The sequence below is a fragment of the Mustela nivalis genome (assembly GCF_964662115.1).
Source record: "Mustela nivalis genome assembly, chromosome: 7".
Lineage (NCBI taxonomy): Eukaryota > Metazoa > Chordata > Mammalia > Carnivora > Mustelidae > Mustela > Mustela nivalis.
In genome coordinates this window covers 134,085,686-134,100,016 of record NC_139026.1, presented here as the reverse complement: position 1 = coordinate 134,100,016, position 14,331 = coordinate 134,085,686, and positions in this window count along the sequence as shown.

Below are 14,331 nucleotides of genomic sequence, written 5' to 3'. Positions count from 1 at the left end.
TCCCAAGTTCGAGATCGCTTTCATCCTCTTTGTGCAACATATTATTATGTACCATCTATATTCAATTTGATCAATGATTTACATGTCCCCCACCTCATGGCTTTTTAACATGATATTTTATTTTTAATTTTTAGCTATATTTCCTGTCCAACTGGTATAGATGGAAGGAGGTACTCATCTTCCAGTTATTATTAAAAATCTTATATAAATGTTAAGAGAGCCCATGAACCAGGGGTGAGTTCTGAGTCTTGAGTTATGAGAAAATGCAGAAACTCATCGCAGCAATTTGCAATGAAAATTTGAATATTACTGGAAGCAGGAATGCTGATTATATTGAAATGGACAGAAATAGCACCTCATTCACTTGCAAATAGACAACTTAATTTCAAATGAGTTTTTCTAGGTTGTGATATTTTTTGCTACCTTCTAAAACTGTTTCTCCTCAAAAAAAGGCCACGTCCTTTCAAAAAAAGGAAGGTGCATTTTATTAAAAGGTCAAATAATTTGCAAAGCTCATACAGTGAGTGTAGAAACAGAATATTAAAAATCTGTCCATGTCTACTTTCTTATTTTACCCTTGAGAAAATTAAAACAATATACATCTTCTGAACTATTAGTATTACCATCTGTTACTACTCACAGATGTAGTCAATGACCTTGTGCTTTTAGCTTCTTGATTTTTAACATTTTTCTTCTAAAACCACTTTTTTGGGGGTGGGGGCAAGAGGTCTGAGCTTTCTGTAATGCCACAGTAGGAAACCAAGTTTCTTTTTAAAATATTTTCACAAGTGATCTGGATAAAGGAAAACAAGAGCATGCATATCAGATTCACATACCATACTGAATTGGTTGGGACTGAAAACCTGTGTGAGTGGTACTGATACTTTATAATATAGAACAATTTCTATAAGTAGAAATTGAGAGATCAGAAAAACAGTCACACACAAAGAGGGCAGAATTGGGATAGAGAAGTGGATCACTTCCTCAGTGCCCACGCCTCCTTCTCTGTGAGCATGACTGTCCCCATTACCCTGGAAAAGCTTCTTACTTTCTATGTGACATTGACTCTTGTCCACGGCTGACTGGAAGAAAGTTGTCACTTGACCTTCATCATGAGCCACCCAGATTCTCTCTAGTGGGAATCTGGAATAACAACATGGACAATAAGGAAATTTTGCTTCATGTTATTAAAATATATTTCCGAGACATACGATGTCAGGACTCCAGGCGAGTCTGTAAAAGCCAGAACCACACAAAGAAAGTTACAGGGGAGGAGCAAGATTTGGATCTTCCTAGAGGAGGTAGATGGAGAGTGCAGCTAATGGGTAGGAGAAAAAAAAAAAAAAGATGATCCTTTGTCGTGGCTGGGTGATGAGCATTGGGTAGGGTATGTGCTATGGTGAGTGCTGTGAATTGTGTAAGACTGATGAATCACAAACCTGTACCCCTGAAACAAATAATACATTATATGTTAATTTTAAAAAAGATGAGAGATCATTGTTCTATCACTTTATTTTTCCTTTAATCTTCTGTTTCTCCATCAGTGGCAAGGAACGGAGTTAGGGGGGGTGAGGCGGAGGACTATGCTGGAGCTTGACCGTAAGTGTTGTCTAAGGCCAAATTAAGGATTGTGAGTCTTGGCCTCAGAGTCATGGGCATTAGTCAGGAGTGGCCCGATCCTACTTGTTTTAGGAAAATCTCTCTGGCTGCAGAGTGGAGAGTGGATGCCTGTGCCTGGAAAGAGCGAGAATGTTGAGAGGTGGATGATGGGAAGAATAACTCCCTTTTAGCGTTAACTTTCCTTGTCGCTCAAGTTTCAATGTCCTTAAAATAACCTTGTCTTATCCTTGAGATTTTTCTTTTCTTTTCTTTTCTTTTCTTTTCTTTTGTTTAGCACCTAAGCAACCCAGATTTCCCAGCAGAACTGCTGGGTAAATATTTCCACATGGATTCCCACAGTTACCTCAGAGGTTAAGCTGTTCACAACAGAGCTTTGACCCCAGGCTCCTTGTCTGAGAGAGTCTCATAAAACTAGAATTTATCCTTGCTTTTTTGGTCTTCTTCAATTCCCCATATCTCGTTTGTGACTAAGTCCTGCCAGTCCTTCTTCCTAGTACATCTTAAGTCTGTGTACCCTTTATGCCTCCTGACTTTGTATTCTGGAGGCTTCATTAGCTCTCGCCCCTGTTCTCCCCACTCTTGACTCTTCCATCTCTACTGCACATTTCCCCATGGATGCCAGGTGGAGCTTTTTGAAATGTGAATTTGTCTATGTCGCTCCTGAAATAAAATCAGCTCAGTTTCCAACATCTAGCCCTAATTTATCACCCAGCCTTACACCCCACCAATCTCCAAACCAAACCTTGCAAGTACATTTTCATTGAACTTGCTTTCTGTTATTCTGTCTCCTTTCCTTTATTTATTTTATATCCTTTGTTATGAGGTACATTTCCTACCACACTTTTACTATCTAGTGTCTATGTTCTCTTCAAACTCAGGAAGAAGAAAGCTTTGTTAACACCAGAGCATAGAGCAGCAGTGGGGATAGAAGTAATCTGAAAACATTTTATTGGGGCTAAAGTGCATCATTGATGATTTTATGTGAGATTTGAGAAGGCAGACAGAAACTTAAAGAAAATTAGAAAATCACTTTTTGGTTATCAGGTACTGTGTAGGGTTGGGGTTGTATAAGATCTGGAGCCCGGGCTCAAGAAGATTGTGATGTGGCAAGAACATAGTTTTCCAATACAGTAGGCTATCTGGAAACTACTCTGTTTATCTTTAAGAGCTAGGTGCATATGCACACATTCCAGACTCTTCTAAAGATTGCTGACATGGTACCAGAAGATGGCTTCTGGAAATACTGACTTTTGTTCTGATTCCCAGCACTAAGTTCAGAAATGAACTTGAACCCAGCAGGAAGACCCTAGGAGGTGGAGAATGGTGTGTTTGTGTTTGACATGGTTCCATTGCCTGTATAACTCCATGATGGGTGGGGTGTCTTCAGCACAGGTGAGGTGATCTTTAGCACACTTTCCGATTAGGACTGATGGGAAGGAGAGCAGTTATGCTTCAGGTACCATCAGCAGTTGTGCTTCCCTAGGAGGGATTTTTTGGAGTCCAGAAACTCGTACCCCTGGCTCTCCAGGGTGACGTTGCTGATCTCTTTACTGTGCATCTTGGCTGTACTCTGTGTCCTTTCTTTGAATAACCTCTTTGATTCACTTAAATCTAGTCTGTTCCCAAACTATGAAAGTCTGAGTCAACTATTATATTTGTCAAAATGGTACCAGCTTTGTTTATAGATTTATTTTTTGCTCTTTTGAGGCTTTCTAAAAGCTATACCCTTGAGAAGTATTGGGATCTAACTGCATTCTTTCAGATGTTCAAGAAATAGATAATTCTGATGCCTTTATAACTGTACTAGAATATAGAGAAAGACAAGTTTTTTTTTTTATAAAACCAGCATATGTGTTTTGACAAAAATAGCACAAAAAGGAAATTATAGGCTAGTCTCACATGTGAATGTCTATGCAAACATCCTAAATAACGAGGCAAATAAAATCCAGTAATAAACTAAAAAAGTAGACAAAACCACATAGAGTTTATTCTTTAAGACTTTAAGGAAGTCTTAATCAAGACATTTATTGACAGCTCACCTTATTAATAGACCAAAAGATAAAAAGATACAATCATATCGATAGGTATAGAAGAGGCATTTGATAAGTTAATGTTTATTTCTGACTTTAAAGAAATCATAGGAAAATAAGGATAAATGAATAGTCCTTAATATTTTAAGAATATATTTTTAAATCACAACGTAGGACTATACATACGGCAAATACTGGAAGCATTCATGTTAAAATCACAGATAAGATTAAGTTCATGTTAAAATCACAGGTAAAACTAGGATGCCATTACTCTTACTACTACTTGACATTAATACATAAAAGTTAGTAGTTTTCTTATATAACCAAAAATTAGGAAATAAAATGGACAGACCAAGTCCTGTCACCATAAAGATGTTTGTAAATATCTCTATGGAAGTATAGAAAAGAAGACAAATAAATAGAGAAGCATACCTTACTTATGGAAAGGAAGACTCCTTAGACTTATCAGTTCTTCATAAACCAATGTGTATATTTGCTAGGATTCCCCATGTAAAACTAGCCCAAGATTCTGGGGAAAATATGTCAAAAATAATTCTGAAGTTCTTCTGGAAAAATAAGCATAAAGGAATACTCGGAGAGAGAAGAGTCACAAAAGGAGAATAACTTTATGACATCAATTTGTGTCATGAGACAGCTGTGAATAATGACTAAGAGGTTGTCTTTAGGGCCAGACAATCTAGGTTTAAATCTGGCTCCTCCACTTAATATCTGTGTGAACTTGGGTAAATTATTGAACTTCTCTATGCTTTATGTTCCACATGTGAAAAAAAAAAAAAACCCACAACACTATCAGCACATAATAAACATTCAATAAATCAGCAAAATAAAATTGCTGTTGTCGTTATGAAGTGACTTTAATTAATATATTAGGGTACTTATACTGAAATGGGTGGTATAATCAATGGAATTGAGTAGAGAATTCAGACATAAATGCAAGAATTTATATGATTTCAGTATATAAAGAAAAGTGGCATTTATAATAATTGAAAAGGTGAATTAATAAATAATGTTAGAACAAGTAGTTAGCCATTGATAAATAGATCCCTTCATTACTTCTTAAATACAAAATAATCTGGAAGAAATTCAGATGGAACAAAGACTTAAATATGAGAAAGAAAGGCACAGAAAAGCTAAAAAGAAATGAGAAAAACTACTTTTATAATTTTGGGGGTGTAGAGGGCCTTTATGAGTAGGCATAAAGACCGAACATGCTAATAAATAAAAGATAATAATAAATAATAGTAACTAAGATAATAATAATAAATCATAGTAAAATAATAAAAAAATAATAAAACCAAAATGCTAATACATTTGCTTTTGTGAAAAGTAAAACTTTCTTTATGACCAAAGGAGAGCTAACTATCAAAACAAAAATGAAAGCAAAAGCAAAATTCCCCTCCACTCATTAAAAAAATATGCTAATGAAAGTCAGAAGAAAGATTGACTAAGTTTCCATGCCTGAAAAAATGAGCAGCATTTGCTTTTGCTCTAAGGAAGAAGGTGTAGAAAAGAAATATGAACAGAGAAAGATGGCGCTCACTACTGGAACTGCCTCACTGTCTTTGCTCCTCCCTTAGAGCTCAGTTGGGCAGCTTCTTTCTTGTGGGTTCTTTCTGCCACTACGTCCTCTTCTTCTTGTGACAGAAGCACGTTCTGCTTCTATACTCTAGTGGACTGGTTCAATCATCTTAAAATAGCACCTGGCCTATAGTAGGTATTTAATAAATGTTAATCATAGTAAAGATAATAAGTGATTTTTAAAATTAATTAATCTCTTGTGTTACTCTGCCTCTTGCAAATACCTATGACTTCAGTGTCTCACCTCACATCCCAGATGACCTTGCAAAAGAATTTTTTTGTAAAAAATTTTGTAAAAAATTTTTGTAAAAAATTTTGTAAAAAAATTTCTTGAATAAATGCAGTTGCCATCCTGAGAGGAATTACAGTGCCAGGGATAATGAATAAATGTGTAAATACATGTGAATTATATATGTACATTTATATATCTATATGTATATATATATATATACACACACACACATGCCTCTATACACACATTCGCACAAACACAAATATACCTAGAAATATAGCCTGAACACATCCATATATTTCTGAAATTTGCCCTGTACATGTTTGGTTCTATGTTCAGTAATACATATAAATCCTGAAACACATATTCTTATAGATATGCTTATATATACCAATTTTGTTCTGTACCTATATAAGCATATGTACTGGTACATCTCTACATTTGCAAATGTGTAGAAAAATTCCAGTGTGATATAGCCAAATCTCCTCACAGAAGTTATCTATAGGGAAGGGCTGTCAGGTTCTGTTTCTTACTTTTCTGTATGGGTTGGGTTTTCCAGATGTTTTATTATTTTGGCAAAATGATAGACTTAAAACTGAAATCGTTTGGAAAAAACCATAAAAGATAAAGCAAAGATAGAAAATATTCCCATGTTTAAAATTTCCAAGAAAATACCTGAAGTCATTTTTACCACCATCATATTCCAAATGAGTGCAGGACGGCTCCTTGAATCTTGGACTCTCTACTTAAAAAAGAGCAACAGAAAGGAGAAGCAGTAACCACCAAGAAGGGGACTGGTGATCCTCTGCCGTAATTCCTCTGCATCCTGCAGGGGCTTGTGTGCCACTTGGAGAAACATGGAGGTACTGGAGGTGTCTCTCCATCCCTTAGGAGACCAATCTGGATTATTCAGTCTCCTGACTTGTCCCCCTGTTCTTTTGGACCATTTTCCCCATTTCTTATCATCATTCTGGGGAAAGGGAAATGGAAAGAGAAAGAATACAGATCCTAATTTGTTCTCTCCCGCTTCCCCCATCCCTGGGTGTATGTGTGAATTTTTCCTAATGGCTACTGTTAAATGTTCTTATAGGAGAACCTCACGGAAGCAATTGTTGCCCATTGCAGACTTGAGTGCTGGGGAGTAATATAACACCTCACATGTCGCATTTAAGGATTTTAGACCATTTTACTTTTTATAAGTACCAATAATTATGATTTGCCAGCCTCAGCAACAGTGCTCATCAGTATGCTGGCACTGTGGCTCAGAATACAGTTTCTCTTTATTTAAATGTGCTCAGTTCCCCTCTCTGCTTGTGAAAGGAAACTGAGAGGTCTAATTATATATGAAGAATAGATAAATGGCAAAAGAAATCTTTGTCCTCCAAGTACCACAATACAGAAGTAGGAATAGAAGACGAAGACATGGCAAGAATACCAAGTAATTATTTTCTTCATGTCCTTAGAAATCGAGGTGAAATCTGGCACAAGCCAGAAGCTTACCAATGATGAGAGAGTTCACAGAAACTGCTGGCTATTGAAGGAAGACTACCCGCTCTCAAAAATAAAACTTTCTTTGTGTCCCATGTGTCCTTCTGTGTGAAATGAGCAGAAGAAAATAAACGAGGACCCAGAAAACATTTTTCCCCAGGGTGATCTCTGAAACAGTTGATGAGTCCATTCTTTGTCAGTGAATACTAGAGGGTAAGAATGCAAATGTAGTTGCTGCCTGGCGGCACATAAAAAGACTGGAGGAAAACCAACATGGATTCCTTGGGAAGACACTGCTACTGACGGGCATTGCCCTTTGAACAGGTGAAAACTATAGAGGTCCAGATTCTAGAACAGGTGCCCTGATATTATAATATTGGTGCCAATGTCTGAACATAATTTGTGCCAGGCACGAGCCAGGAAGACGCTGGTGCAAAATTTCAGGCGACTCCATCTCACTCTGAAGGGTGGATAGTTGGGCAATTCTAATGATCCCTGGGTGTGGATGTGGAAATTTTAGAAGCTGATCATGGGCTGGAGGAAAGGGTCAGGGGTGAAAAGAATTGGGAAGGAACACTCCAGATACTGAGGCTTCGGTTTTGTGTTGAGTTCATGCATCTCACTCAAGTTTCTGTTGGTTTTATGCACATCCCAAGTACATCATAGTTTTCCAGCTCATGTTACACTGTTCACTGAGGTAAAGTAAGTGACCAGATATGCTGAGTGATTCAAGTCCAACTCTGCCAATGTAGTTTTATGCAGCTTTGTCTTTTAAATGTGGCACTATCGTAATGCAGTATTGGCAACCATGTACAAGGCTCAAGGGAATAATTAAATTATAGTTGAAAATTTAAAAGCCCTGTAGAGAAGCTTTCTATGAGAAAAAGGTGGTGCTTTTCTATGACAGAAAGTAGTGCTTTTCTTAAATACCATATTCTGGGAAAAGCTGATGAGACTCTTTGAAATTTTCTTGTGGGATCTCTTTGAAGATGTCATAGAATTTTCTGGATGGGACAAAGGACTTAAACACAATTTTAGTTGAGGGGAGTCTCAAGTTGTTAATGATAACTGGAATGTCTGTGGACATCTGTAGTACTTGAGGTTTGCTTCACGTAGAGTAATCTTGTTTTCCCAAAGTAAGTCCATTGGTGTCACTCTCAGACCTACAATCTCTGGCTAAATCAGGTTATTAGTTCTTGCTTCAGTCGATATCTATTGTAGACAGAAATTGCTGGTGTCTGACAAGCTAGATTTGGCAAAGATGGGGCCACAGTGGGGCAGAGCTGGGCAGGGAGTAAAGAGATAGCAAGGAGGAGGTCAGCAGGGAAATGAGCCACCATTACTTACCGCGAATTGCTTTGCACATGGTAGAGCTCATAGGCCTGTTCATTGTCATAAACTGAGACATTTATGGAGATACAGATTCCTGGTTGAGATTTGCTGTCAAAGCCAGGAAAGAATTTTAAGTAAGTGGCATCAGAAAATCTATGAAAAATTCCCAACAAGCAAGCAAAGGCTTGGAACAGGAATCCTGGGTTCTCTTGCTTTTCTTGGACTTATTTCTCATTCTTAATGTTAGGTGATCCAACCTTAGAGCTACACATCTTCTACTCCTTTTTCCTGTGTGCCTTTTTGGAATTCAGCGCAATGCAGTCCAGCAATAAAGACAGCTGGGAACTGTTGGCTACAGTGGGGAATATGCATTAATCAGGTGCGAAAGCCATTAGAGAGAAAAAGAATCACATGAATATTACTTTGGAACCATTAAAATTCTGAGTATCTCAAACTTGCTTAGGAAAACAATGGAAGCTATTTAGGACAAAATAATATCTTTTAAAATAAAGAAAAAATCATTTCAAAGAAGGAGATTGCAAACTTGAGAGCATGCTTGCTGAACTGTGCCAAATACATTTTTGTGCAAGGAAACCAGGGGTTGCCCAGTCTGAGGTTATAACCATGTGAAGAAAGGAAATTTAGGGAGACTGCTAAGATATTAAGTATTCCCAGCATTTTGCAGATGAGGGACAGTCACAGACACAGGGCTGTGTCCTCCAATAGGACATTTCTATTGTAGGAATGCCTTGGCCCGAATTCCTTCTCCAGGTGTTTAATTCTAAAATAGGAGTGTTGTAATTAGTTTCATCACTGATTTTGACAGGTTCTAAATTTTATTTTGTTTATATAAGAGTTGCCAGGGAGATGAAGTATATTTTAATACAGATTTTGAGTGTCACCAAGCCCCTTTTAATCTAGAATGATCGGCATGACCAGTAGGATATTTCAGTTAACTATTTTTCTATAAAGGCAGAATAAGCATCAACGTATTTTATTAAAGGCAATAAAATGCATTTGCCACTAATGCTTTCATTTGTTTCATATGTGGCTTGAAGATGGCTTTGCTTTTTCTAGACTATGCATAAGCATTTCAGGGACCTATTATTCTAAGTGTCATTTTTACTCACAATAATATACAGCATCAAACAAGATGTTGCTTATGAGTTTCTGAATGATTCTATTCTGTGTAAATTTTGGTTCTTGGACATTGGTTGGTTCTCCTTATTTTTTTTCAAATATTCACAAAATGTTTACTGAGCACCTACTACATGTCATCACAATGCCGGCTGTGGGCACACACATGTGAACAGAGCAGAATTACAGGCTTTGGGGTGGGGGAGTGTCACAGCCTGGGAAGGGAAACAGCTGAATAAAAAGTAAATTGGTCACATGCTTAGGTGGTTGCAACCATTCATACCTATGCAGGAAGAGGTAGCAAAGAGGAGGACAAGAGTGGAGGGGACTTGAGGGCAGCTGTTTTGAGAAGATGGTGGGTGAACGGCTCTTTGAAGGACAGTCAGGAAGATGAAGGAAAGATATTATCTGCAGAGGCACACTCTGTGTAGTGTGCTGGGGAGTCCAACAGAGTCGGAATGGCCAGGAGGGGAAGGACTAGGATGCTTGGGGCACAGAAAGGAGATCTTAGCAAGACTGTAGGCTGGAGAGATAAGAAAGACCAGGAACATATAGGGTTTGTCTATCATGCTTGAGAATTTGGACCTAATAATTAGAGATGAAAAGGGAGCTTGTGAAAAATGTTAAGAAGGACAATTACCTTAAGCATGATACGCTCTAGTTCCATCCACGTTGTCGCAAATGGCAAGATTTCATTTCTTTTGATGGCTGCATAGTATTCCATTGTGTATATATACCACATCTTCTTGATCCATTCATCTGTTGATGGATATCTAGGCTCTTTCCATAGTTTGGCTATTGTGGACATTGCTTCTATAAACATTTGGGTGCACGATAAGTCAAGCAGAGAAAGACAACTATCATACGATCTCCCTGATATGAGGAAGTGGAGATGCAACGTGGTGGGCTTGGGGGGTAGGAGAAGAATAAATGAAACAAGATGGGATTGGGAGGGAGACAAACCATAAGTGACTCTTAATCTCACAAAACAAACTGAGGGTTGCTGGGGGGAGGGGGGTTGGGAGAAGGGAGGTTGGGTTAGGGACATTGAGGAGGGTATGTGCTATGGTGAGTGCTGTGAAGTGTGTAAACCTGGCGATTCACAGACCTGTACCCCTGGGGATAAAAATATATGTTTATAAAAAATAAAAAATTAAAAATTAAAAAAAAATCAACCCCAAGACAAAAAAAAAAAAAAAAAAAGGACAATTACCTAACACTTTGGTGAGAGAGTGGAAGGTGTTATGGAAATCGAAAGTTTGAACTAACAGATTAGCTTTTTCATAGTGTGATTGTCCTTGATGACTAGAGAAGAAGATGACAGTAGGAAACTTATTTTTATGTAAATAAAAGTACATATTTGATTGATGTGTTTATGAAAATTTTGTAAAAGTTTAGTTTTGTTAAATTGGCTTTAAGGACTTCAATGAAAAACTCAGAAGAAATGAGAAGGGGAACATTTTAAAGCCAATTTTGAGTCCTGATGTGGTGTAGCTTATTACTCAGACCAATCATTTGTACATTTGAATTTTGCAGAGACTTTCATAAATTTCAATTTTCCTGAATAAAGGAGAGTTCAGATGAGTAGAAGCAAAGCTGAGGCAATTCAAGCCTAGAAATTCCAAAGCCATTACCATCACAAAGGGATCAGTCACAATTCAAAAGTCATGTGCTTAGAAAGTTTTTTAAAATTATTTTTTAGATGACTTTATTTATTTATCTGAGATAGAGAGCAAGCACAAACGGGGAGAATGGAAGGCAGAGGTCGAGGGAGAACCCCCTGATCAGGGAGCCCGATGCCGGGCTCGATTCCGGGACCCTGGGATGGTGACCTGAGCTGAGGGCAGGCATTTAACCAACTGAGCCACCCAGGCACCCCAGAAAGTTTTCTTTTTAAAAATATTTTATGTATTTATTAATTTATTTGGAGAGTGAGCAGGAAAGGGACAGAAGAAGAGGGAGGGAGAATCTTTTTTGTTTTTTCTAAATGTCCTTGAATATATTATTTATTTATCTCCTAGAGAGAGCACGCGGGCATGGGGGAGGAGGGTGAGGTGAGCAGGGAACAGAAGCAGACTTCGTGATAAGAGGAATCTAAGGCAGGGCTCCATCCCAAGACACTAAGACCATGACCTGAGCCAAAATCAAGAGCCCATCACTCAACTGACTGAGCCACCCAGGCGCCCTGCATTGATTTTTCTTTTTTATTTAGGGTTCTGCTTATGGTGAAGCCTTGAGGCTAGAGAAATTGGGTGAAATTTTTCCTCATTCAGGTTCAGTTTTAGGAATCCTCTCGCACCGGGATGGTGGTGGTAGGGGTAAGCTACTCCCAAAGCCCATTCCCAGGGATTTCTCCTGGAGCCCTCACACCTGGGCAGGCTCCCCTTCTTAGAATGGGGTCATAGATGCTGCAGTTTGGAGCCCTTGGATAGGGTCACTATTAATCCATTATAAAATAGTGTTTACTGCTGCTGGGCAATCAGAAGTACTTTTTTTTTTTTTCAGACAGACATAATTGTAAGTATTGTTTCCACATGAGGTTACATTAAAAGATCCTTAAAGGGGAAAAAAAATCCTCAAGAAGGTTTAATAGTTCCCTTTGAGAGACCAAATTTATATGCTCAAGAAAGGCAATGCTTTCTGTGCCTATTTGTGTCAGGTGATGGCTGTGTCTTAATTTGGAAAGAAAAAAATTCAAAAGGAAAAAAAACAATTTCTAAGAGTTTTCAAGCCTGAACTGTGGCTTCACTCAGAAGACGTTGAAGGTCAACACGGCCAGAGTAAAATAATTCCACAGAAATAGAAACTCCCTGGCCTTTCCCTGGATCCCTCAATAATGACATTATTTTACATTTATGCAGGTGGCTTTCTCAGAATTCACAGAAAAGTAGTTACACGAAACCAGTTGTAAGAGGGTTAACTTTGCTTTTTGAATTTCAAAGCCTATTCTAAATTCATTCATTATCATTCTGTCTGAATGTTGTCTGGGAACTGGTAGAATAGGGTCTTGTCTGGAAGGCCCGGTTTAAGAGGACCCCAAGATCAAGGGTTGCATGTTGTACCTACTGGGCCCACCAGGAGCTGGAAGGTCTGGTTTAAACTGAGTGCCCTACGGAGTGCAAAAAAAACAGCCAAACTCAGTCTGGATGAGCAAGTGTCATGCCACTTTATATCAGAAACAGTATATGATTTTAGAGTTTTTGTATTCAGTTACCTGATGCAGTTTAATGAAACTCGATACAGGTTTATTGACCAAGATATTTTTGGCAGGCACTAACAGAAGTTTTAGAAATGAGTAAGGCGAAGTCACAGCTCTCAAGTAAGTAGGGAGAAGGAAAGACAAATGGACTTCTAAACTTGCCAGTTCAGATTATTTTTTAAAAATTTTATTTATTTATTTGAGAGAGCAAGAGAGAGAGAGAGAGTGCATGAATAGGGGAGGGGCAGAGGAAGGGGAGAAGCTGACTTCCCGCTGAGCAGGGAGCCCAAGCAGGTGAGGGGCTCCATCCCAGGATCCTGGGATCATGACTTGAGCCAAAGGCAGACATTTAAAGGACTGAGGCACCCAGGCTCCTGAGAATTGTGATTATTCTTAATGACTGCAAGAGGATGTCAGAATGGCCATATTTCCAAGTTGGGTTCTGAACTAGGATTTGCATCAGAATCACATGGAGCTTTAAAAAAAAAAAATGCACTGTCTGGCCTCCTATCACTAGAGATTGTGATTCAGTAATGCCCAAACCTAATTCTTAGGAGTCCGCTCTTAATGTAATTCTTACCAGACAGGGAGTACCTGGCTTGCTCCGTCACTTGAGCGTCTGCCTTTGGCTCAGGTCATCATCTTGGGGTCCTAGGATGGAGCCCCATGTCTGGCTCTGTGCTAAGTGGGGAGTCTGCTTCTTCTCCTTCTGCTCTTCCCCCTGCTCATGCTCTCTCTCTCTCAAATAAATAAATAAAATGAGACAGAAGGCCTGCATTTTGATTCAAGTCCAGTTGGGGGAAAGGTTTATGGGGTATTGTCTGAAGGACATAGGCATGTCCATTCTTCTATGCGATCCAGGTTTCATCCCTGGATCAAGTGGTAAAATCAGGGAGGCACTTCCCCCCCCCCCAAAGATTTTATTCATTTATTTGACACAGAGAAAGAGAGATCACAAGTAGACAGAGAGGCAGGCCGAGGAAGAGGGGGAAGCAGGCTCCCTGCTGAGCAGAGAGCCCGATGTGAGGCTCGATCCCAGGACCCTGAGATCATGACCCGAGCTGAAAGCAGAGACTTAACCCACTGAGCCGCCCAGGCATCCCCAGGGAGGTACTTTTAAGGACATGTTCCTTAGTTCCCTATTAAAATGCTTTCATTAGTTATCTTTTCGACCTTCTCATAAGACTCAGTACCTTATTGCTGTTGATGAGATACAGATCTCCGCATGTCTCCAGTGCCCTGCGTGGAAAGTTTCTGAGAGATTCATGCTAGAAATAATTGCTTTCTCTCTTTCCTTTCTTTCTCTGTATGGGTAACAGAAGATATGAAACTGACTGGATCCATTTCCAGGGGCCGCCATAGCAAAGTACCACATACTGGGTGGTTTAAGTAACAGCACATAGAGTTTCACGGCTCTGGCGTCTAGAATTTCGAAAGCAAGGTGTTAGCAGAGTTGGTTGCTTCTGAGAGCTTTGAGGGAGAATCTGTTTCATGCTTCTCTCTTAGCTTCTGGTGATGTGTTGGCCATCTTTGGGATTCCTTGTAGGTGGCATTCTCCCCGTGTGTTCACATTGTCTTCCCTCTCTACGTGTCTGTCTCTGTGTCCACATTTCTCCTTCTTATGAGGATGCCAGTATATTGGGCCCATAAGGCCCAACATAACGATCTCATCTTAATGTGATCTCATCTTCACC